Genomic DNA, 24944 nt, shown 5'->3' with positions numbered 1-24944 from the left:
TCTGCAAAATCGAGACTGAATGCGGATGCCCGGAAGAGCCCAGCACAACGTCTGACTGGCAGGTCACCTGGAGGGCCTGATTGGCTAGTGAGGCCTGAGTGACAAGAACACCTCCCACAGGACTGAAGTGCGCTTAAAGAGACAGCACAGAGATTTCGGGCCGCTCCAACCACAGATCTTTTCTTGATCGGCCGATATATGCATTTCAATAGCACTTGCACCTGGCTATAAAAGCAGACACCCTCATAACCTTGCACTCCACAGGAACTTTCCCTTTTACCTCCAGAATGCGACCTGGCCAGTTAGCTTGTACAGTGCACTGTGCTGTGCTAGGTGAGTGCAGGGATTTCCTGTCCCACAGGGGGAAGAATGCCCAGAATATTAACAGCTAAAGAGTTTTAAGGTCACAAAAGGAGATGTTTGTTTTGTGGCTTTATGCTGAGGTCAGATGAACTGAAGGTACTTTTTACATGGTTTTCACAGGGATTCACACAACAGAAAAGAGAAAAGCAGGAGCCAGATCTCAAACAAGATGACAGGTCTTTCCCCATCAGAAGGCTGGATGATGGCTCCATTGCTTTATGGGTTTTATTACTGAAATTTGAAGCAAACTCCAGGAAAATGAATAATAATAAAAAAGAGTAGTGTTCGTGGAAATGTGAATATGTAGAGAATAATGGAGCTAGAAGGAACTGCAGTATTCAAGATTCTCTACATGAACAGGATTGGTAGAATGAATCTCAACATGTATGTAAAAAGTGGGCATATTAAAAAGTTTCACAAGCTGTGTTTCAGGTTGTCTAAAAATAGCTACTTATAAATGACAATTAAAGAATCCTGTAGATTGCTTCTCAGCCTTTTCCCAAAGATCAAGTGAAGAATCCAGTAGTTGTTCAGCCCATGAGGCTTGATGTCTCAACTGGTTTTAAGTATTCACCAAAATTTCAAAGAAGTAGTCTCTAGTACTAGTAAAGGAATGAGCTTGGTAGCCAGAGCAAGTTGACAAAAAAGAGCCTTTTCTACTTCAATATTCTTTCTATGTAACTGCTCCTACCAGAAGGTGAGAAGGTTAAAGCTAGATCATAGTCTTGTTTGATTCAGATTTTCTTGTTTTGGTGATTTCAAGACAGGATTTTTCTGTTTAGGTTTGGACCTCATTCGGTAGGCCAGACTGGTCTCAAACTCAGAAAAATACCAGTGACTCTTGTTGTGCCCAGACTATGACCACCAGAGAGAGACCACCAGATAGGTTCAGACTGTGATAAGCAAGGTTTAATCAGCATAATACAAACATGTTTGGTACTCATCTCCACCCCTCTTACAGAAAGGTAGAGAGGAGTTGTATCTCCTCTGCGGGGTAAGCTTTTAAAGGCTTAACTACAAAGAGAATCTTTGATGTTGCCTTGGCATGGGAACAAGGACATTTGCTCCCTCCCATTCTGTTAAGACAGTTTCTTCTTGTTCTTAGAGCAAGGCCACTGTCCTTGAGTTAGGCCATCTTTAACAGCCTGTAGCAGGTGGCTGGCTGGGCTGACCTAGGTGACCTTCTGCTTGGAATCTTGCAGGTGGGAGAGGTGAAGGCCACTATCTTCCTGAGAAAACATTCTGCTAGGAAACAAGGGGTGAGGGTACCACACCTCTTGCTCCTGAGTCACAGTGTTAAAGGTGTGCATGGCAACCAAGCAGCTAAAGGTGGGTCCTATTATCTCAAACTATCCAGATTAGTGGAGGATTTTCCCATTCCAAAACCTTTAAGTAAAATCTCTCTCAGGTATAATTAATTCTTTGTGTATTAATTAATTCCAGAGGTAGTCAGTTTGACTACCAAAAATAGCCATTTCTACAGCCAAGACAAAAGAAATGATAAAAAATTATTCTTGCAGGAGGCACAAAGTGCATGGGAGTTATTTTTTTCCTCAACAAAGGAAGAATGGGGATTTTGCTTAGGATGTTTGAACATGCTTATGTAATGTTCTCCCTTTTCTTAAGCATGCTAAATTAACAAATCCACTAGTGAACATGATTACAATGTAAAAACAGATATTTAGGGACATTCTTACCACGAAGTCTTGTAGGAACATATCTAAATTAGACAAATGATGGAAAGAAATGTCTCTGGCATGTTCATATTTTACCATAAGGTCTTACTTGAAAATCAAGTAGATGACACTGTGAAAAGTTGATTGTCAATCTTGATGATCAATCTAAAAGATAACTGTACCAACATCATATATCTCACAGACACAAAAGATAGAGAACACAAAACCAGAAAACTTCAAGGAAAAGTCACCTAAAAGCCCTCTTTATGGTGCTCCTGGATGAACGGTTATGATGATCTCTGTTACTCTCAGAGCAAAGCTGGTTTTGCTCTGAGCAGGGTGGCAAGACAGAAGGCCACAGCTGCTTCCATGCAAGGTAAGAAGGAGTCCATTTTAACTAGACCTGACTTGCTGTCTGTCTCAGGGTCAGGACATCACTGTAGAGAATTTCATTCTTTCTTTTTTCTAATCTTAAAAAACATTTAGTTATATAGTGTTTTGCTTGCATGTGCCTATGCACAGTACCTACAGAGGGCAGAAGAAGGGATGAGATACCTGGGACTTGAATCAGAACAAATGGTGAGCTAGCATGCAGGGTCCAGGAATGGAATTAGGGTCCTTGTGAAAACACCCAGTGATGAGCCATATATCTAGCCCCTCTTTTCAATTTATAATTAATCTTTAAAAATTGTTAATCAATAGACAATACATCACTTTTTTTATCTCTTTATTCCATCCCTGGCACAATTCCCTTCCAACTTCATCCTTGTTAAGTGTGGATAAATATGTATGCTGAAATACATAAATATGTTATACCCAAATCTGCAAAGTCTTCAAAAAGTCAACAAGGAGATCAAGTACTATATATAAAAGCAAAGAGCCTTCATTTTATGCAAGTTTGCAAACTCGGTCTCTCTGCATGTCCTGTGTATTGGAATAACTGGAGAGCCCTGAGCTGAGTTAGAGTTTGGTTTTTATAGTAGTAAAGGTGGGGGGTGAGTGGTTTCTAAGGTTCAGGACCCCTGATTGGTTGACATTTGCCTAGGGGTGTCCTGGTGAGTGTGTGCTGGCAGATGATCCTATCTAAAATGGTTGGAATATTAGGCATTTCCTTTGGATGGTCTATTTTTGGGTAGTGCTTGGGTAATCTCAGTTTATATTGATATGGATTTTTGTATATTGATATAAATTTACAGTTGTTTTGTTAGAAAATTATATATATACATATATTTGTTTCTAATCTCAATCAAAGTATTGTACCTATATACCTTATTTAACAATTCAATGCAAATTCGTAGGCCTTGAAAGTTATTATATCAATTAATTAGAATATCATGAAATATAAATTAGTAGTCATTAATTATAATCCATCTCGTAGTTATATTAGGTATATTTTCAAAGTCAAGCTGAGATATATTTTAGATAACCTATGACAATTGGGCATGACTTACCATGGGTATATTTTTCTCTGTAAATGTGACCAAAAAAAGGGAGTAGAAGTTTATGTTCTGTCTTTATTAGTCAGAGCTGGTGCAATCTTGGCTGTTGGTCATCATAGCTCTTGGGAGAATTACATGACAGGAGCATCTAGAACAGTGGCATCTACCTAGTTCTCTATTTCTGAGTTTATTTTTCCTTTGAACCCTGAATAAATTGTTAAATACACTTTTGTGGGTTCTCACTTCAATAGGAAGCATGGTTGTGTGCACGCAGACTTGGTACTAAAGAAAGAGCTGAGAGCGCTACATCCAAATCACAAGGCAGCAGGTAGTGAAAAATGGTTATTTGTCCCTTGACCCAAGAATGAACAAGGAAAGTGGGCTACATTTACACAACTGAGTAATACACAGTAAAATAATGACATCTTGAAATTTGCAGGCAAATGGATGGATCTAGAAAACACTATATTGATTGAGGTAACCCAGACCCAGAAAGAAATATTGTATGTACTCACTCGTAAGTAACATTTAGACACAAAGTGAAGAAAAACCAGCCTAAAATTCACAATTCCAGAGAACCTAGACAACATGAGGACCCTAAAAGAGGCATACATGAATCTAATATACATGGAAAGTAGAAAAAGATAAAGTCATGACATCTGTTCTCAAACACAGTGGTGTTTGTTTATACAGCTTGTTGCCATGTAATAGAAAAGAACTTTTTCAATCCTGCTATTGACATGATATTTTCATGAATTATGATGTCATCATCACATTTCCAAACAATAATTATTCAGTTTCTACATTTCCTTATGCTAGAGGACCTGACAGACCCATATGGGATCTAATGTGTGCTATATATATATAAGACAAAGCCTATTCCTGATTATATCTTGAACATGAAGAAACAATGGAGTCAATTCTGCATCATCTAGTATAAATTCTGTGGTTTCAATATGCAAAATTGCTCTTTCTGCATATTGCAAATCAATAACTATGTTGAAAAGTCCTTTAAAATCCCTTAGTACAGAAAATAGAACACTAAGACAAATAACTATTAAAGAGACTAAAGATAATCTAAGATAAACTATAATTTTGCTCTAAACCTACATCATCCAAACCTCTCCAGAATCACAAAAGTACTAATCAATTGATTGTTCTTACAGAAGACCCAGTATAGGTGTGGCGTTCTTCTGGGAACAACTGTTCACAGTTGTTTAGTCCTGTGCCATTAGGCAGAAATTCACAATGACTGGAAAGGTTACTGAGAAGTTTCTTTATGACGTGGGGACTAGAAAGCAGAGAGAAGGAATACACGAAAGGCCAGGGAAATATATAACTTGCACAGCACATCTCCAGTGACCTACTTCCTCCAACTATGCTCTAAAGATCACACTAACCCCAAATGGTGCCACCATCTGGGAAACAAGTCAATAAGCATACGAACTATGGGCTCATTTCATTTTCAAACTCTAACCGTGGCAATGAACTCCTAAACACTAAAGCTAGACTTCACAATTGATAGCCATTCTGTGTCATCTGTTTATCTAACATCTATCCATCTGTTCACACTGTTTTCATAACCTGCTTTCTAGGAGATGGCAGTGGGGCATGGGGGGATGTTAAAGTCCTTAGTGCAAGAATTAGATACCTGATTTTGGGTTCCCTGCACCCACATAAAATGTCAGGTTCTGGATGCCTATGCCTGTAATACCAGGTCAGGGGAAGAAGCAGACAAGAGGATTCCTGGGATTTATTGATTAGCTAGAGTAGGAGAATTTGAGCGCTCCACTTTGAGATACTGTCTCAAAAAAATTAGAAAGACAGATTGATAGGTACACAAATAGGTAGGTAGATAAAGCACTTGGGGTTGAATCTCAAGCCTACATGGAACTATCTGACAAACTAAACCAAAACTAAACAATGCTGACAGAATATCTGTAGTTGAGAGGGCCTGAGAAGACAGGTGAAATTTTCTTGTAAGAAGAAGGAACTCAGTTTGAGCCCAAGAATCCATGCTGAAGAGAAAACGAAAAAAGGTATGGTCACAAGGATTTTTAACACTAGTAATGGGAAAGGGACATGGAGACAAATGAGTACCTGGGGCTTGTTGGTCAGCTAGCCTAGTCTACTTGGAAAGTTACAAAGCAATCAAAGGCCTGAAACAAGAGATTCACTTCTGTCTTCCAAATATATACACACACATATATACAATCACATACTTATATTTCCACAAGTACATACACACAGAATGCCCAAACATACATACACAGATGTACAATAGCACATACAAATTCATACAATAGCACATACAATTCATTGCTAGCTCTGATTGTGTCTTTCTATGGTTATTTATGATGGTTTATATTTGCAACACACACATTCTCAGCTATTGAGTAGGTCTGATGTAAAAAAGATATCAGCTTCGTGATAGGTTTTGAATATTTTGCAAAGGAAATCCCATGTACAAGGAACATCTGTGGTGGAGTGATTATTCTGTTGTATACTCTGAAGAATTGTCACTCGATTTGCTTTAATAAAACAATGACTGGCCAGCAGATAGTCCTGAGAAAGAGGCAGCATGTCTAGATTGTGTAATGCTAATAAATGTTCTACTATGTGGAGAATATGTGTTAACTTAAAAATGTCACAGGTAGTTAGTAATAAACCCTGATATATTGGTCAAGTATTTTCAATTATTAAAGCCTCAATGTAGTTACTTTGTTTTTTTTTAACTTTTTTTATTGAGAAAAGAAAAAAAAAACAAATTTCCTGCTCCTCCCAGCCTCCCATTTCCCTCCCCCTCCTCCCACCCTTCTCCCCCTCCTCTGACCCTTCTCCCCCTCCTCCCACCCTTCTCCCCCTCCCCCCACTCCTCACCCCCTCCCTCTCCAGCCCAAAGAGCAGTCAGGGTTCCCTGCCCTGTGGTAAGTCCTAGGTCCTCCCCCCTCCGTCCATTTCTAGGAAAGTGAACATCCAAACTGGCTAGGCTCCCACAAAGCCAGCACATTACGTAGGTTCAAAACCCCGTGCCATTGTCCTTGGGTTCTCATCAGCCCTCATTGTTCGCCATGCTCAGAGAGTCCAGTTTTATCCCATGCTTTTTCAGTCACAGTTCAGCTGGCCTTGGTGAACTCCCGGGAGCTTGGGGAAGGGGGAGGATTGGGATGAAGGAAGGTTGGATGGGGGAGCACGGAAGCACGGTTCTTAGTTAAGGGAGCCACCTTAAGGTTGGCAAGAGACTTGAACCTAGAGTGGCTCCCAGATGCCCAAGCCGAGGTCCCCAGTTAGTTCCTTGGGCAGCTGAGGATGGGGAACCTGAAATGACCCTATCCTAGAGCAATACTGATGAATATCTTGCATATCATCATAGAACCTTCATCTGGTGATGGATGGAGACAGAGACAGAGACCCACACTGTAGCACTGGACTGAGCTCCCAAGGTCCCGATGAGGAGCAGAAGGAGGGAGAACATGAGCAAAGAAGTCGGGACCACGAGGGGAGCACCCACCCACTGAGACAATGTAGTTACTTTGAACTGGTATGTAGGAAAGAAATGACAGTTTAAAAATTGCACTCTGGAAGAACAGAGGCGTTCTGTAGGGCTGGGTTGAAAGCCTCTGTCTAATAGCATCGGCCTGACCCCCAGTTCGGGGGTCACCTAGCCAGGGGCTGTCCTCCCTTACTCTAGCCTTGTATGTATTTGGTACTAACCGAGACGCGGAGAGTGGGTCTTGCTCGGGGTCAGAGAAGGAGGAGAGTGACCGGTCCTGTGCCCTTCCTGCATACCCAGAGGCCACCAGAACTCCAGCCCTAGGGAGTGGGCAGGGCGTCTAGCCTAGCCTTGCTCCCTGCTTTTCCTCTCCTTCAGCATTGTCTACTAGCTACTTTTCCTCCTCTCTTTCCCAGGAGACAAACGTTTGAGCCTGAGATGGCAGCCACCCTGCTGATGGCTGGGTCCCAGATCAGACTTAATGCCAATGCCTTCTCGACATTTCTAACCATGTCTATAATTTCAAGAAGAAAGGCTGGGACTAAACTCCTAGATGCTAAGTAGTGAGGAAGCATTGTGTGATTTCAGGCCCGTGTGACATTTGAAGATATGGCCATGTACCTCACTCGGGAAGAATGGAGACCTCTGGATCCTCCACAAAGAGACCTTTACAAGGACGTGATGCAGGAGAATTACGGAAATGTTGTCTCACTGGACTTTGAGATTAGGAGCAAGAACGAAACGAACCCGAAGATACAGTGTGAATGGAGGAGGGTACAAGGTTGAGGACCAAGGGCCCTTGGATGGTGGTGACCTTAGCAAGAGATACCCATTGATGCTGTCATTAATCAGGTTTATGAATTGTCTTCAGAAATCACTTTAGAGATGGCAGTGTGGAAACTGCCTTTAGGAAAGGACAGGACCGCAGGTGATGATGGAAGGAGTAGGAAGTGGGTTGACTCCTTCAGGGAAGGGAGCACCAAGCCCTTCCCAGGGAGCGACAGTCATTTCTGTGTCCTTTGCCATCTAACTTTAACAGTTAGGTCACTCGCCCTTGTACTGCTAACTCTAGGGTTTGATAGGGCCACGTCCCAGTCTTTATCATAGCTTGCATAAAGGCATGTGTATGTATAGTGAAGTGTGTATTCTAATAGCAGAGACCGAATTCCTAAGAATCAGCATGTTCTTACGTGATGTAGACCATAAGATAGAACTGTAGGCATACTCCATGTGAGAGAATTCCTTTATTTTTCTTGTGTTATGGGAAAGAATTTGAACACTGGTGCGCAGGCGTGCACTCTCCTGTAAGGCTTGGTTTTGTACAGAACTAAACTCTTGCTCATATGTGTCCATCAGTTGTGAGACAATGACTGGACAGTTAGGTCCTTTGCCCTTTCTCAGACTGAGTTATCTTCTCCTGTGATGAAACCTCTTTGGCCTCATCAGAAGAAATGAATAAACCTAAAGAGGAGTGTGTTTCCCGCCTCCAGGTACAAAGAGTTACAGTGAGAGTTGCCCAGTGTCGCCCAGTATCTCAGATCTCTTTATCTCAGCCCAGGCAGGAATTATGAGTAGCCCGGATATTGGTGCTTACTCTGTCCTGTGGGGATGGAAGGGGATGGGGCCCAGTGCATTTTATGGTGCTTAATGCAGACTTGCAAATGTTAACATGTTTTTTTTTTTTCAAGAAACCTTTTTTTTTTTTGCAGGGGTGGGGATTGGGGGTGGCACATGCCTTTAATCCCAGCACTTGGAAGGCAGAGGCTGGCAAATCTCTGTGAGTTCCAGGACAGCCAGGGCTACACAGAGAGTGTCTTGAAAAAAACAAAAAACAAAAAACTTTTTTGTTGAAGTTCTTTGGGATTTGGCATTTAGTGCTTTCACTACAGAGTCACTGTGAGCGCAGCTGGGTGACACCTACCATGTCATTCACTAGTGACAGCCTCAAAAGCAACCGAATGAAAGGCACTCCGAGTGGCCCCTCCCATTTGAATATGAACTTGGGGCAGGCACGTGGTTTCTATTCTTTACGACATCTAGCCTGCCATGGGTATTCACATTTTAACTGTTAGGTGACTTATGTATTCTTGGTAACTAAACTCAGATATGTTATGTAGCCAATGACTTGGTTGAGTCATTGTAAGTGTCTGCTTGGGAGTAGCTTGTAGAAGACAGCACCTCTGATCCAACTTCATTTTACCCCTTTCCCCTCCCCGTCCCCATCCCCCCAGCCCTGCAACGCCACCTCCAGCCTAAAGGTTTTGCTAGTATGCCATTTGCTGCTTTTGCCTTGTAGATGAAAGGCTCAGGGAGGGTCTCTGATTGTCTTCCCATCTCCCCATACCTGTCTGCACCAGCTGAGTGCTCTCCCTCCTGCAGTCATCCGCTGCCCACTCCCAGTGCTGAGCTCCGTGGAAGTCATGCCTCTGTCACACTTCACCAATGCTGTTTGCATGACTGCTGTTTGCAGGCCCCTGGCTGCTCCTGCACATACCCAGACACTCTGTGCCTGTGTTCTGTGGTTGTGGAGAGCGGATCCCATTGGTATTGGTCAGTTATCCTAGTGTCTTGTCTATGGTTGTATTATCCTAACTATAATCTATAATTAAAGGTATATTTTTAAAGTAAAAAAAAATAAAAATGGCATTCAAATGTGTGGCCAAAATTTTCAGATAAAATCTGAAATACCTTGGAAAAGGAATCTAAACACAAAACTACATAGACAAATGCAGCTTCTCGGTAACTGCCTTTTCTTTGGTGGGCTATGCTAGAGATCAGTGATCAGAGGCTTGCCTCCTGTTACAGATGGCTTTCTGAATCAGCATTTGCAGAAAATAGGCAGTTCTTTAAAGAGACATCAAGTTTACTCATATGGTGTCTTCTTTCTCTTGTTCACCTGAGAGCCTAGGTTATGAACCTGCTGGCCACACCCCTGTATTTCTGCAAATAAAAAAAAATCAAAGAATGTGTGGAGCCCTGACTTGATTCTCCAGGACAGAAATGCTCAGGTGTTAAGGTCATGTGTTTGTGGCTGGAGCCCACCTTTGGTCTTTTATTCGACATGACTGCATCTTGAATAGTTTCTAGATAGCATTATTGGGTATTACCTTCAACACCTTCACAGAAATGTCCTTTCTTAGTCAGTACACTGATCTCCTTTGCTACTGTGCACTATATCATGTAGAAATTTACCATAAAGTTCTGTGTTCAAAGATAAGATTGCTGACTTCTACTGCGGAATGGTATTTTCCCCATTTTTAATTCTGTGCCCAATTTCTTGATAGTTCAGAATTTTGAGTTATTTAAATGCATGATGATTGATTATGGTCAATAAACAAAAGTCAGGATAAGAGAAAATTTTAGACTTTGAATATAAAAGTGATGTGTTTACTGTCATTAGTAGGTGTCACAAATAAATGATAACAACATGATTGCTCTTTCTGGCCAGCCAAGAATGATCCACAACCTTGTAGAATGAACTCAAGCAAGAGTACACCTGATAAGTCAGTCTTTATGTTCCAATTATGGCTAATTGTTTTGGTTAAAAAACCAACTATCTTATTTATTTATTTATTTATTGGTTTTTCGAGACAGGGTTTCTCTGTGGCTTTCGAGCCTGTCCTGGAGCTAGCTCTGTAGACCAAGCTGGCCTCAAACTCACAGAGATCTGCCTGCCTCTGCCTCCATAGTGCTGGGATTAAAGGCGTGCATCACCATCGCCCGGCCGCCAACTATCTTTTAAAGAGTTACATTTTCAGCTTGCTTCCTGATTATTTGTATTGTACTTTTCTCTCAGTTGAGGAACATTTGGGCTCAGGAATTCTTTAAGAACAAAGACAAAAAAAAAAGAACAAAGACTAAGATAGTTTCCAATACTATCAGTCCTTTATTTCTTCTGGGCCAAGGATGAGTTAAGATGAACTTAGATCATCCTTTTATACCTTACTGTTATAAATGACATGTTCATGAGGCAGAAAACAAGGCTCAGCACTTAGAATATTGGTGACTCATCCAGAGAATCTTTGATACTCAGCACCCACAAGACAACTCACATCTGTCTGTACCTCCAGTCAGAGGAGAGTAGACACTGTCTCCTGGTCATCACTAGTACCTGAGATTCACTTGCTACACTCACTGGTCAAACTTCTACATCTAAATTGAATTTCATTCCTTTTTAAGGTAACAGACACATGAAGAAAACCTATTTAAAATATAGAATCAAATACAGATCTATCTTTTCAGTATTTGCCCATTTTGTACCCTAAGAGGCCAGAATAATGCACCCGATCTTCAGGACCTCCAATTACGGGGAGTTCTATCCAATCAGATATGGTGCTATGAGTGAAACTTGGGTACCCAAGAGGAGCAGTACTCCTGAGACAACTCTCCAGGTCCCACATGTGTCATAATTCTTAAGGGAGAGGAGTCACACTGTTCCTTCTGTCTCTCATCACTTGAAGGACAAAGTCCACTCTAGATGGTTGTCAAAGATTCAATGGATAGAATGTGAATGGAATTTGTATATTGCTTCTTATTTTCATTGTTAAGACAGTCCTCTTTATGTGAGGGAATATTTAAAATGTTTGTTGAAATCAGCCTGACTCCAGGCAGATTTTATTAGGAAAACTTCCACAATTTGGGAGTCTTTGTCTTTTGTGATCTTTTTGAGATAGGATATGTCCATGTGTCCATTGATGCCAGGTATGCATTATGTGGAACAAGCTGGCTTCAAACTCACTGAGATCAGACCCACCCACACTTCGTGTTCTGTGATTAGAGCCATGCATCTCTATGTTGAGCTGAAATGTTTGTAAAGGACTTATTGAGTAAAAAAACATAATGAAAGTCTTAAAAGGGAACATCATTGTTTTGATAAATAACAATATTTCTTCAAATTGTATAATTTAAAAGACAAATAATTTCATATGTTCAAAATAATGAGTTATTTTTATTGCATTGTCAATTCCATTCATTTAAAAATGTTTGAAGTGTGTTTTTGTGAATACACCTGTGCCATGCTGTGTTTGTAGCACAGACAGGAAAACTAACAGGGGTCTGTGATCTACTTCCACTTTGTGAGTTTTAATCCTTAAACCTAGGGAGTCATTTGACTGCAAATACACTCAAAGACACTTCCTTTGTTTTAAAAATTATTTGTGAATGAGATGATGTAGGAGTGTGTATAAGTAACTGATGAAGTCAACAAATATGAAAAATTTGTAAGAGTATTAGGGTAAACAAGATATAGAAGCCAGGTTATCAGACTTAGAGGCAATGAACTTTAATAAATGATGCAATTTTCTGGCATGTAATTTTGGTTCTGAGAAAGTGTAAATACATGTCTTGTTCTCAGAATGAAGAAATTAAAAAATCTGTGCTGGTAAGAATATTTTCACATACATAGCCGATTGACTATTCAAATTGTCCCATGGTCCTCTATTCTTGTATGAAATTGCATTTACAATTTGAAAAGAAAATAAGACTCTACTGTTGTAATATTTCTTCTAATTGAATTTTGGCACCAATGAGATGACTCAGTGGGAAAGGACTCTTATGGGCAAGACTAGAATCCCAACCTCGATTACATCTTGAATTTTTCAGGAAAATGGATGGAGCTAGAAAACATCATTTTGAGTGAGGTAACCCAGACACAGAAGACAATTATCACATGTACTCAGTCATTAAGTGGGTTTTAATCAGAAAGCAAAGAAACCCAGCCTACAAATAACAGCACCAGAGAACTTAGACAACACGAGGATACTAAAGAGACATACAAAGTTCTAATATACATGGGAATTAGAAAAAGACAAGATCTCCTGAATAAATTGGGAGGATGGGACCTTGTGAGAGTATTGAAGAAAAGGGAAGAGGCAGGAGGGGAGCAGCAAAAAATGTAGAGCTCAATAAAGATCAAAAAAAATTTAAAAGAAAAGAACATTAAGTTATGGTGTCAGATAAACAGTTGATTGCTGATTATACTACGTTATTACATCTATAAAAGATAAATGAAAATACATCTTTGAATACACGTAAGGTATTTAATGTTTCTTATTATTTATTTTATCAGTCATTTTAATGTGAATATTGTCAAATTCTGTTGAAAAACCACACACATTTGGAGTTCATCTTCAAACCTTGGACTTGTATACAGGGGGCAGACATATGACAACAATGAGTTCAAAATTAACCCTAAATTTTTACTGACATCCAAGCTAGGATTAATAACAAACAAAAGCTGAAGGGAGTTTCTGAAAAGATAAAAATCAAAACCAGAAACAACCCAAAACATTTACTTGAAAAGTATGTTCCCACATGGCCTGACACTTCAATAACCAATGGGACACAAGTATGATGGGTTTACCATTCTACACATTATAGCAGAAAAATACCCATCACTTGGTAAAGGCACAATAAATGATGAACAAAATCCATAGAAGTAATATAAAGACTACAAAATAGAATTCATTAAATGGATTTGCCACACATATAGGTCACTTTAGTACATACCTCAAATATTTCAATGTAGAAACCACAATGCAATGATCTCCACCAGTCTTGATTAATCATGGTATGTAATTTACTTCCTTCAAGGCTATGATAAAAAAATTTTACTTAAAGCTAAAGAAAACTGAGATGTCTAAAGAAATTAACCAATTGTTGTCATGACTTGAACTTTCTTTTTTCTAAGTGTGTGTTCCTATTTCCAGACTTCAAAAAGATATAAATAGACTTAAAATATTTAAGGCACTAGAGACCTGCCTAGGTGAGAACTAATGTCAGATGTTTGACAGCTTCCTGTAATTTCTTCTGCAATAATATCCAAGGTATTATCTTTATGTGGATACAGAATGCACATTCAAATACACACAAGAGACACACACATACATCACATAACTACAATGAAAACAACTTTTAAGACAGTTTTTCACTCATGAACACTTTTCTCCTGTAAACATTCATTCATTTCTGTAAAAGACGAGCTGAGAGTCATCGTACAGCTACTTACACAATGAATTGGTTCATGTAAAGAAAAAGCAAACTTAGACTTGAAGTAAAAGAAATTAATTCTAAGAAAGTTTTCCAGACCGGGCAGTGGTGGTGCATGCCTTTAATCCCAGCACTTGGGAGGCAGAGGCAAAGGCAGGTGGATCTATCTCTGTGAGTTAGAGACCAGCCTGGTCTACAAGAGCTAGTTCCAGGACAGGCCCCAAAGCTACAGAGAAACCCAGTCTCAGAAAACAGAAGAAAAAAAAACAAAAAAAGAAAGTTTCCCAGTAGAAATATCTGGTGCTGATCTCCTCCACTCCCAAGGGAATATTTCATAATATATGTCCAATTTTTCTGTCATCTTCTGAACTAAGTAATTTCCCAAACAGAAGCATCAATTGTGTCTTGGTTCAACTCCAGGAGTTTCTGAAACATTCCAATAAAAGAGGTATTCACATAAAACTTGAATCAGATTTATTTGAGAAGGAAGAAAACATGAGTATGAATACGTCTGCAAAGTGTGGAAAGGGACAGCTGCATACTGAATGAGCATATGGCTCAAATAGGACTTCCTAATAACAAAGAGAAAAGGAGATTTTGATGGTGGGAATTTGCTGGATTTCAATCCCTGATGCTGATAAAGCTCAGAGATGGGCTTGATTTTATGCCGAGGGATTCGTTGCTTTTGTGCTCAGTTGTAGAAGGATAGAGTTTGTTTTTATGGATCTGGTTTGAGAGCCAAATTGTGTTTCTTTACTGGCCCCTTTTAATGTTTTAGCTGTTTTCAGAGAGATGTTTCTTTAACTACTTCTACATTCAGAGACAAGGTGCTTTCTATTGGCTCTGGTTTCAGGACCAATGTATGTTTCTTTGAATACCCTTTCTGCAACCAATAATACTTCATAAAATGTTTGTCCATTAGTTTGCTACTTCAAACTAAAATAAAAATAGGTATCATGATGATTGAACAAATTGTTGACACTATGAAATTCTTTTCTATACAATAACTGCTTTTGGTTAAAGAATAATTTACAATAAGCCCTCAGTTTTTTCCTCAGGTCCAAAGATTATAGTAGTATGCACAAACTTAATCAGATTGATTACACACAAAAAGTCTTACTCCTATATGAAGCACAAAACATTCTGACACTGATTTTCACAGAGTATCACTACAGTATGATTTTTCTCATGTTTTTAAAGAACACACACATTAAACTCAGAGTTTCTCCATAGGATGTCTTATTTTACATATTTGGAGATGATTGGACAGATTCCATTTACATGTATCTCTCCAGTATGTGTTCTTTTATGCAATTGAAGATGATTGTGACATGCAAAGTCCTTATCACATTGATGACATTCATAGTGTTTCTCTCCACTCCAGTATGTGTTCTTTTATGCAATTGAAGGGCACAGTTGTGAGCAAAGACCTTACCTCATTGATTACATTCATAGGGTTTCTCTTTAGTATGTGTTCGTTTATGTGTTTGAAGACTACTGTGTTGAGAAAATGCGTTACCACACTGATTACATTCATAGGGTTTCTCTCCAGTATGTGTTCTTTTATGCGTTTGAAGATTACAGCGTTGAGCAAAGGCCTTACCACACTGATTACATTCATAGGGTTTCTCTCTAGTATATGTTCTTTTATTCTTTTGAAGATGACTGTGATTAGCAAAGACCTTACCAAGCTGATTAAATTCATATGATTTTTCTTCATTATGTATTCTTTTATGACTTTGATGAGTTTCATAAAGAACAAAGTTTTTAACATCAAGACTATATTCATAGGGTTTCTCTCCAGTGTATGTTCTTTCATGCATTTGAAGATGACTATGATAAGCAAAGGCATTACCACATTGCTTAATTTCACAGCATTTTTCTCCAGTATGTGTTTTTTCATTTCTTAGAAGGTGAATATCATAAGACAAGGCTTTATCACAGTAAGAATATACTAAAAACTTCTCTCCCGTTTGATTTCTTTCAATCCTGCAAGGATAATTGACACATGTAAAAGCTTTACCACATTCAATACACTGTTGAACCCTCATATCTGTATGAATTAGTTTCATAGTTTGTTCCAATTGTAAAAATGAATCAAATATTAAGGTCTTATAACTTTGTTTAAAATCATGTTTTCTTCTTTTATTAGGGGTCATTTTGCATCTGGAAAAATATTTGTGATGATAAATTCCTTTGTGTCATGGTTTACCATTTCATTTATACCTATCCCTTTATTTTTTCTATGATATTTTTCATATTTTTGAAAAGAACTGCATACACTGAGTTCCTTAACAACTTTACTGCATTCATAAATTTTACTATACTATGAATCATTATACATTGGCTAAGTGAACTAAGACACCAAGAAGTATTTGTAGACCTAGAACTCATAAGGCTTTTTTGTAATGTGAGGTTGTTTATGAATTAACAATGATGGTAGAAAACCAACTACTTGTATACTTGGATTTAATTGAACAAGTATACTCTCCATGGGAACTACAGTTTATCTTCTAATTGTTCTTAATGAGACGTATGCTACATCTTTCTATATCCATAATCTCATATGCTTGTGTCAAGAGTAACATATGATATACATAGTAAAGGAAGAATAGTGAATAAAAGATTTGACATTGTATCCTCAAGGTTTGACTTGCTGTTCCTCATAGACTTGTGGTATAGATATTAAGGTTTCTCCACAACAACTGCACCTTGACCCTTGACTCTAACTGCCACTTTCACTAAACTTAGCAAGTCACATAAAGTATATGAGTAATCCAAGTCTTATCATGGGCTATTGATTTAGGAGAAAGTTTGCAGCTACACTCATCACTTAAATGTGTATGCATTTTTGTCATGAGTATCAAGAAACAAATGGACTGGCAGATCTACTACATAGCTCTCATGTTGCCATGACTCAAATGGTGATATCTGTTTAGTCATTGCTTCCTCGACTTTTTCTTAAATGAATGCCTTGCAAATGCAATTCACATATGAGAAATTGAGGAATATGGATTTGTGAGAATTTAATAACCATTTAAAGCTGTGTTTATTTACACTGCTGCTTTTATTTTATTTTACTTTTGGTTTTTCGAGACAGGGTTTCTCTGTGGTTTGGGAGCCTGTCCTGGAACTAGCTCTTGTAGACCAGGCTGGTCTCGAACTCAAAGAGATCCACCTGCCTCTGCCTCCCTAGTGCTGGGATTAAAGGCGTGCGCCACCACCGCCCAGCCTACACTGCTGCTTTTCATTAATTGTTCCAGGACATATTACAAACTCATCAGAGGCACATTGTTATAGACTTGCACAAGAAAATTACCTTGCAGGTCTTCTAGAACATTGACTATGTTCTTCAGTGTTACAGTCCTCCAAAATGTACCCTGAAATACAGTAGCAGAATACGTATGTTATATTGTTTAATATTGTACAACCATTAGCTCAATATCTTAAGTGCACCTAAGAACTATGATTGTGCTATTCATCTCATTTTCTTCTTTCTAAATCAAATTACAGAACAACATTATAAGCCAAGGAAAAGTTGTCTCCATATTTTGAAACATGAAGGAAATTCATTTTTACCTATAGTAGTGAGGTTCCTGAAGGTCTCCAGCATCACATCTTTTCTAAAAAATATTTATTTATTTATTTATTTATTTATTTATTATGTATACAATATTCTGTCTGTGTATATGCCTGCAGTCCAGAAGAGGGCATCAGACCTCATTACAGATGGTTGTGAGCCACCATGTGGTTGCTGGGAATTGAACTCAGGACCTTTGAAAGAGCAGGCAATGCTCTTAACCACTGAGCCATCTCTCCAGCCCCAGCATCACATTTTTGTAGAGATTTTTCTGGGAAGGATTCAGCAAATCCCACTCTTCCTGAGTGAAGTTGATATGCACATCATCATAGGTCACTGCCTTCAAAAATATACCACACATGTGTACAACATAAGCATGACAGTGACATCATTGGAAATGCATACTTCTTTGAAAGTACAGTTGTATGATTCTGGTGTTATCCACTCTTATTCCAGGATATAGTCAGTTACGTTAGAAGTAAATTGAAAAGGACAGTCAATTCTGTCATTTCTATACACTTTGAATAGGATTTCACCTTATGAGAACAATATCTATTAACAGGGTGAGACAAAAAATATCAAAAGTAAATTGTATGCATGAGAAATCTGTATAAAAATTACTCATTACAGAAAGGAAAAAAGATAGACAAATGGGTGTATTGGTGTATTGTGCCTTTGACCACAACACTCAGAAAACAGAGGTGGGTATATTTGTCTCTGAGTTGAATGCCAGTCAAGGCAATGCAATCAGGTCCAGGAGAGGTGGCAGTACACATTAAGACTCTGTCTCCACTGCAAACCTCAATAAAACAACCAATGGGATAGAAAAACTACCAGGCTTTTATTGAAGTTTCTACAAAGAGTTGTTTTCACTCCCGTTCTGTAGTCTTCTTCCAGACCCTGAAGTACCCTAATATAAACTGCAATACCAATAACATTTTGTAGAAAAAGAACTTCCTGTATAAAACAGTTACAAGTGGACAGATGAAAACAGTAGAAATATAGATGTTGGACATAAATAATCACTACAGACCTGAAGAGCGAACAGATTAATTCAGCCCTCTTGCTGATCTTGAATGGAGATGGACAAATTTGCCTGTCCTTACATGGGGATTACAACTATCCATTTTTCCAGGGTCAGGATTTCTGATATCCTTTGATCACTCTCATGACCAGGTATCCATATGGTATATAAACATGCAGGCATATAAAACAGTCATATTGATTTTAAAAAAACCAAAGCAAGCATAACAAGCAAGAAGATGTTCATACAACTGCAATTTAATGACTCAAAATACTCAGGCAGTATTAATGCTATCAATCCATGGGATGGCATCCTGGGAATCAGAGTGATACCCTCTGTCAAATTTTAAAATTCAAGATAAGCATGAAGCTCAGCACAGCAGCATATACTTGACATAAAAAAAAATACCTGCATTCCAGGGCCATCATCCAATAACACAGAAACAAATAGAGCCAGGAATGATGCCTCCCTTTAGTTTCAGGAATTTAGAGCCACACAATTACTCAGATAAGCAAACGAAACAATTAAAACAGCAGGTTACCAAACTCCTGAGCACTGAATAACAACTGTTTTGCTCTATCTTATGTGATTTAGAGATCGAGCATATAATGATGGTAAACGCATTTCAGTATAAATAGGAAGTTGGCTGATTAATGTCAAGCACAACACAGTATATAAATGTCAGGAAATTACTTTAGGGTATTGAAACTCATAGCATACAATGAGGAATTTCATCTAGAAAGGCTTCTCCTACTAAAGATCCACAGAAAATTGAAATAAAACCAATAAGGAGAGAAAGTTCTTCAAACACATGATGTTTTCTGGAAGTTGTTCATTCAGTCAAGGGCATTCTGAACCCAGTCACTATTGGTCCATGGCCAACAACTGAAAAAAATCATTTCATCACTTCAAAGATTCACATTTAATGATCATTAAAGAAGGACTCTTAGAAGAAATGCAATACAAGCTCAGAATTGAGAACTAGATGTTTATTTATTAGGGATAGACTCACAAATCAGAATCCTATGCTTAAACTGAGTTCAGAAACCGAATCATGCAGCCGGAAAAGAGGCTGGACTCATGCTCTATACTGGCATATATAGTATAAGAGGCCATGCCTTAGTGGTCGGGAAACCACTGGCTGTTAGACTTCCTACAGCACCTTCTCCTTTTGTTTAAATAAGAGAGTTCTAAGCCCAATACACAATTCTATACAATAAATAAGAACACTATATTCATTAATTATCCTATCCTAACTAATTTATGTCTTGTATAATAACTTGGACAAGTCATGAGAGGAAAGTAACTTCAACTATCTAGTCTTCAACCCCATCGAATATCTAAGAAGGGAAATAATATTACTTGAGTAAGCAGGAAGTGCAATCAAGTAGGTTTCAAAATGTGCAACAAATTACAGAGACAACTGGCTCCCTGGGTAATCATCCAAAGTCTCATTTGCAGTGTTGAAGCAACCAACTTTGGCAAAGACATAGAATAACTGACTGACCATTTAAGGAGGTAGGAACATTTTTTTAAAAAACCATCTTATCCTGTCTTCGCAAGACTAACAGTCCTGCTTATCCATTTTCTGATACCATGTATCTTGTCAGTGTTTGAGACATGAACATGTCTTTGCCCAAAGGCCAGTTTTGCAAAGAAGAAAACAAGCGCCAAGTAAAGTGCCCAGTGTTCAACATTCTCTTGGGAATAGAATGATGCTACCAGCAGCAATTGTGTCTTACTTGAACATAACTCAAAGTTATTTAAATGCCATAGTCTACAGCCCTTTGAGGTGGTTGAAGATTACCTATCTATGCAGAATATAATCTCTACGTATCTAAAGAACCTGATTATTCCAACTATAAAAACCATAAATGACTATTGATCTATAATTCTTAATACCTATAAACTTAAAAACTAAGGCTCATATTAGAATATTATACAAGGGGGCTGGAGAGATGGCTCGGTGGTTAAGAGCATTGCCTGTTCTTCCAAAGGTCCTGAATTCAATTCCCGGCAACCACATGGTGGCTCATAACCATCTGTAAAGAGGTCTGGTGCCCTCTTCTGGCCTGCAGACATACACACAGACAGAATATTGTATACATAATAAATAAATAAATAAATAAATAAATAAATATTAGAATATTATACAATAAACAACTGAAACAAATGAGGACAATGACTTCAAAATGTAAACAATGTATAAGTATCTTGATCAGAGGTAGAAATGTATGTTGCAATATAATAAATATATATCAATCCATAAAAATGTTTTTAAGCAGAGGTAGAAGCATGAATGCATACAATATTCAATATAATTTCACATTATATCAATATACTATAATCTATACCAACGCAATTGCCTATAAATAATAACTCACAATATTCACTCTATTACTCACTATTATTATTAGTGTGAGTAAGCTCACAATAATCTATTATCCCATCCAATTTTCCCATTTTTTTCAAAGTGATCCCTCAGCCTCTAAAATTTTCTCTCCATCTTGCAACCCTATACCAATTATAATCAACCCCTAAATGATATCCCTAATTCTGAGAACAAACTTTGTTGGGAGAATAGACATTGTCTTTTAGAATTACTTCCAGCTATCATGGGGGGGGGGGAATTTTCTTTCTATGGGATCCTGTGAAAGTAAAATGATGGTTAAGTTCGAAGATTACTATCTGGTATAATTGCAAATAGTCTCTGCATATTTTCTGAGCTTCCTATTAGGAGGTCTGTCCAGAACATTGTAAAAAGTGGACCATTTCAGCTAACCAAGTTGGAACCATCTTGAGTAACTGGTACTCAAAACAGATCTTGTAGTAGCATTATCATCATCATGACATAATATCAACCAGGTTGAGTTGATGTTCTGGGGCCCCATCTTCTTCCTGGAAATTTCAAAATTTACTGCAGGAAAATTTATTGTTCATTGTGCAAACCTTCAACATTAATTATATAGACATATACAGACAAATATATTCAGTGACATGTACAATAGAGACAAAAATAGATATAAAGAAAAGTAAATTTTTTTCTAAATTCTTTTTTCTTTCTGTCCCATGCTCCTGACATGAGACAGAAATTCTGAATTTTTCTTTTAACATGTTTGGATTTATAGAGGGACAGAGCCAGTGTCCAACTCCAAAGCCAACTCTATATATTCATAAACATTTATCCACCTACAAAAGGCACCCAAGGTAATGATAAGATAAAAGTGTAGATTAGTGAATCTACTCTTTAAAAAAAATCAAGAGGCATATTATGTGTGATGAGATAAAAGGGTAGATCATTAAAATTAATTTAAAAAGTAACAACTTATTTAAATATTTTACATTTATATAAATATGTATGCTTCCTTTTGATAGTAATTTGACATTATTTTTGTTAAAACATACTGTCTATGATGTTATATTCTTACTCAAGATATTTTACCAAAAACAACTCGCTTAAACATGTAATGAAAATGGTTGCCGGGCAGTGGTGGCGCATGCCTTTAATCCCAGCATTTGGGAGGCAGAGGCAGGCGGATCTCTGTGAGTTCGAGACCAGCCTGGTCTACAAGAGCTAGTTCCAGGACAGGCTCCAAAACCACAGAGAAACCCTGTCTCAAAAAAAAAAAGAAAAAAGAAAAAAAAAGAAAATATCTAGTCCTTGAAAGTTATTATTATCAAGTAATTAAGATACAAAGTACTGCATATTAGTAGTTTGTTACTTATTACAGTTGAAAGCATAATCATGTTAGGTATGGTTTAACATTATACAGAATTTTATTATGCCTGCTGTTCTTCTTCCAGGAACCTTGATGGTGATGAGTAACATCTGTGTTAGACAACAGAAAAAGCAGTTATCTCAAAGTGACCCTTAAACTGTTGTTTCTGACCTCTAATTACTGATCTGTCTTCCAAAGACAGAAGTCTCATGATATAGATGTTCTCTTAGCAAACAGAAGAGATTGCTTGTGATGGCTCTCCAGGCCCTTGTGCTTTCTTCTGGTTTCAGATAAATGCTGCTCCACTGATACCCAATCCCAAACAATCTAGAAAAATGATTTGAAGAACAGTGGGGGAAGCAGGTGATTCGGGATCCCTGCCTGAGAAGTGGGCCTGGGGCCTTTGGGGAGGCTGGGAATGAGGATCCCCCAGCTACAGGTTCTGGGAACAGCTGGGGATTCCCCAGAAGCCAGAAGGAGCACTTCAAGGGCAGCATCATTGAGGACCCAGAGCTAGAAGTAATCAAAGCTTCAGGGAGTCAGGGAGATAGAGGAAGAGGATGAGAAATTAAAGGAGCTACAAAATGAGGTAGAGAAGCAGATGAATAAGAATACAACCCCAAAATAAGAGTACAACCCCAGGCAATGCTGGCTCAGTGGTCATCTCTTGAGGAGAAGATGGAGGCTGATGCCAGTTTCATTTATGTTGGCAATATGGGCTATGGTGCAACAGCAGAAGAGCTGGAAGCTCACCTTCATGGCTGTGGTTCAGTCAACCACGTTACTACAGTCTGTGACAAATTCAGTGGCCTTGGCAAAGGGTTTGCATACATAGAATTCTTAGACAAAGAGTCAGTGAGGACTTCCCTGGCTTTAGGTGAGTCCCTGTTTAGAGTGAGACAAATCAAGATGATTCTCATCACTACAACAGACAGGGGTTTCCCACAAATCCAATACCATGCCCAGACTACTAATTACAACATCTCCCTGTCTCGATTCTACAGTGGTATTAACAGCAGGCCCTGGGATCAAGTCTACAGGGGCCAGGCTAGAGTGACATCATGGTATTCCCCTTACTAAAAAAAGTATTAGAAGGAGAGAGGGGGGAAAAAGAGGAAAGAAGGGAAAAAAGAATTTAAAAAGATAGAAAACAAAAGATGACCTCTATGGGAAAAATATTTTTTAAAAAAGATATACTGGGGGGCTGAGAGGTGGCTCAGAGGGTAAGAGCAATGACTGTTCTTCCAGCGGTCCTGAGTTCAATTCCCAGCAACCACATGGTGGCTCACAACCAATTATAATGAGATCTGGTGTCCTCTTCTGGCTTTCAAGGATAAATAAATAAATAAATCTTTAAAAAAAGATATACTGTGGAAGGGGAAGAATCCCAAAACAAAATTAACTGTAGGTACCTGCTCTGGGCAGGAGGGGAGGCCCAGGGAATGGGATAGGTGTGATATATTTCCTCTGGAGATTCAACATGGACACTTCTCAAATGTGCAACCTGTTTACTGTTTCCCTGTTCCACTTCACTCTTTGGGACTGCTCAAGGGTATGTGGGTACGGGTGGTAGAAGGGCCTTTTTTTACACAGAGTTCTGGAAGGACACCAATCTGTTCAGCTTGTTTCCTTCCCTCATCTTCTCTCTGCCTTTTACAGTCCCTCCCTGCTTCTGATTTCCCAGGTCTAGGTACACCCTACCCTTCCTTCCACAGGGCTCCAGGATCTCCATTTTGTCTGGTAAACTATTTTGTTTGCTTTTTTGTTTATTTTTCTGTCTTGAGTGTCTTTCTATGCAGGTTTTTGTACCAGAAAGAACTCACTCCCAGTGGATTCAGTGTAAATTCTACTTACCTTAGAGAAATACAGTACTTTGTTTTGGGAAGTTTTGCAGTGTTTTTTTTATTATTATTTTTCAGGTGTTCTTGTTTTGTTGTATTTTTTCTTTACATTTTTCCCTTTTATTTGGAAGGAATGGGAAGAAGTGGGAATAAGGAGGTGGGAGCTGGATTTTGTTTATTTTTTAAACTTATTTAAAAGGGATGGAGTTTTTTAAAATAATGAGTCATGGAGAATTGTGTTTATGGAAAACAAAGAAAAATGGTTTACATTTATTTTCTGCTACATGGATTATGGTCCAAGATGTGGATTATGCTCTCTCTACCTTTCCAACACAAGGCACACCTGAGAAATGTCTGCAGATCAGAAACTCCTTTGTCCCCTGGAACAAGCTTCACTGGATCACACCATTGCAACAAGTGGCAGGATCACATTAAAAGCATTCTAATCATGTAATGTTAGAAGATCAATATCATCATTTCCTACCAGTTCCTAAACTATTTGTAATCTTTATAACACAAATCTGAAATTGGAATGCAATATTGAGAACTTCTGGAATCTAGACCTTCAGTTTTCTAATCTCTCTTCCCACTGCACACCAAGGGCAGTGTCCATGTGTGTATTCTAGACAATCATGATCATATCCTGAATTTCCAGAGACTCCCCTGCCCCAATAAATTCATATACAGGGAAGCTCAGAGAACAAGGGACACTGCCAACATGAACCACATGGACCAACATAACTACATGCTGGCTCATGATCAGTCCAAGTCACAGCAGAAATGACACTTCAACAGACCTCAACACCCAACATTCACCACGGT

At 38.5% G+C, this 24944-nt stretch overlaps 1 pseudogene; it reads left to right on the top strand.

Annotated features, from left to right (window-relative positions):
• The first annotated feature begins 7580 nt into the window (after nt 1–7580).
• On the top strand, nt 7581–23361 carry LOC121434653 (annotated as a pseudogene).
• Nucleotides 23362–24944: the final 1583 nt, after the last annotated feature.

The sequence above is a fragment of the Microtus oregoni genome, unplaced genomic scaffold, assembly GCF_018167655.1.
Source record: "Microtus oregoni isolate MIOR12 unplaced genomic scaffold, Mior012 000044F_ref0000062, whole genome shotgun sequence".
Taxonomy (NCBI): domain Eukaryota; kingdom Metazoa; phylum Chordata; class Mammalia; order Rodentia; family Cricetidae; genus Microtus; species Microtus oregoni.
Note: the sequence above shows the minus strand (reverse complement) of the source record. Positions and strands in the feature narration are given on the sequence as shown.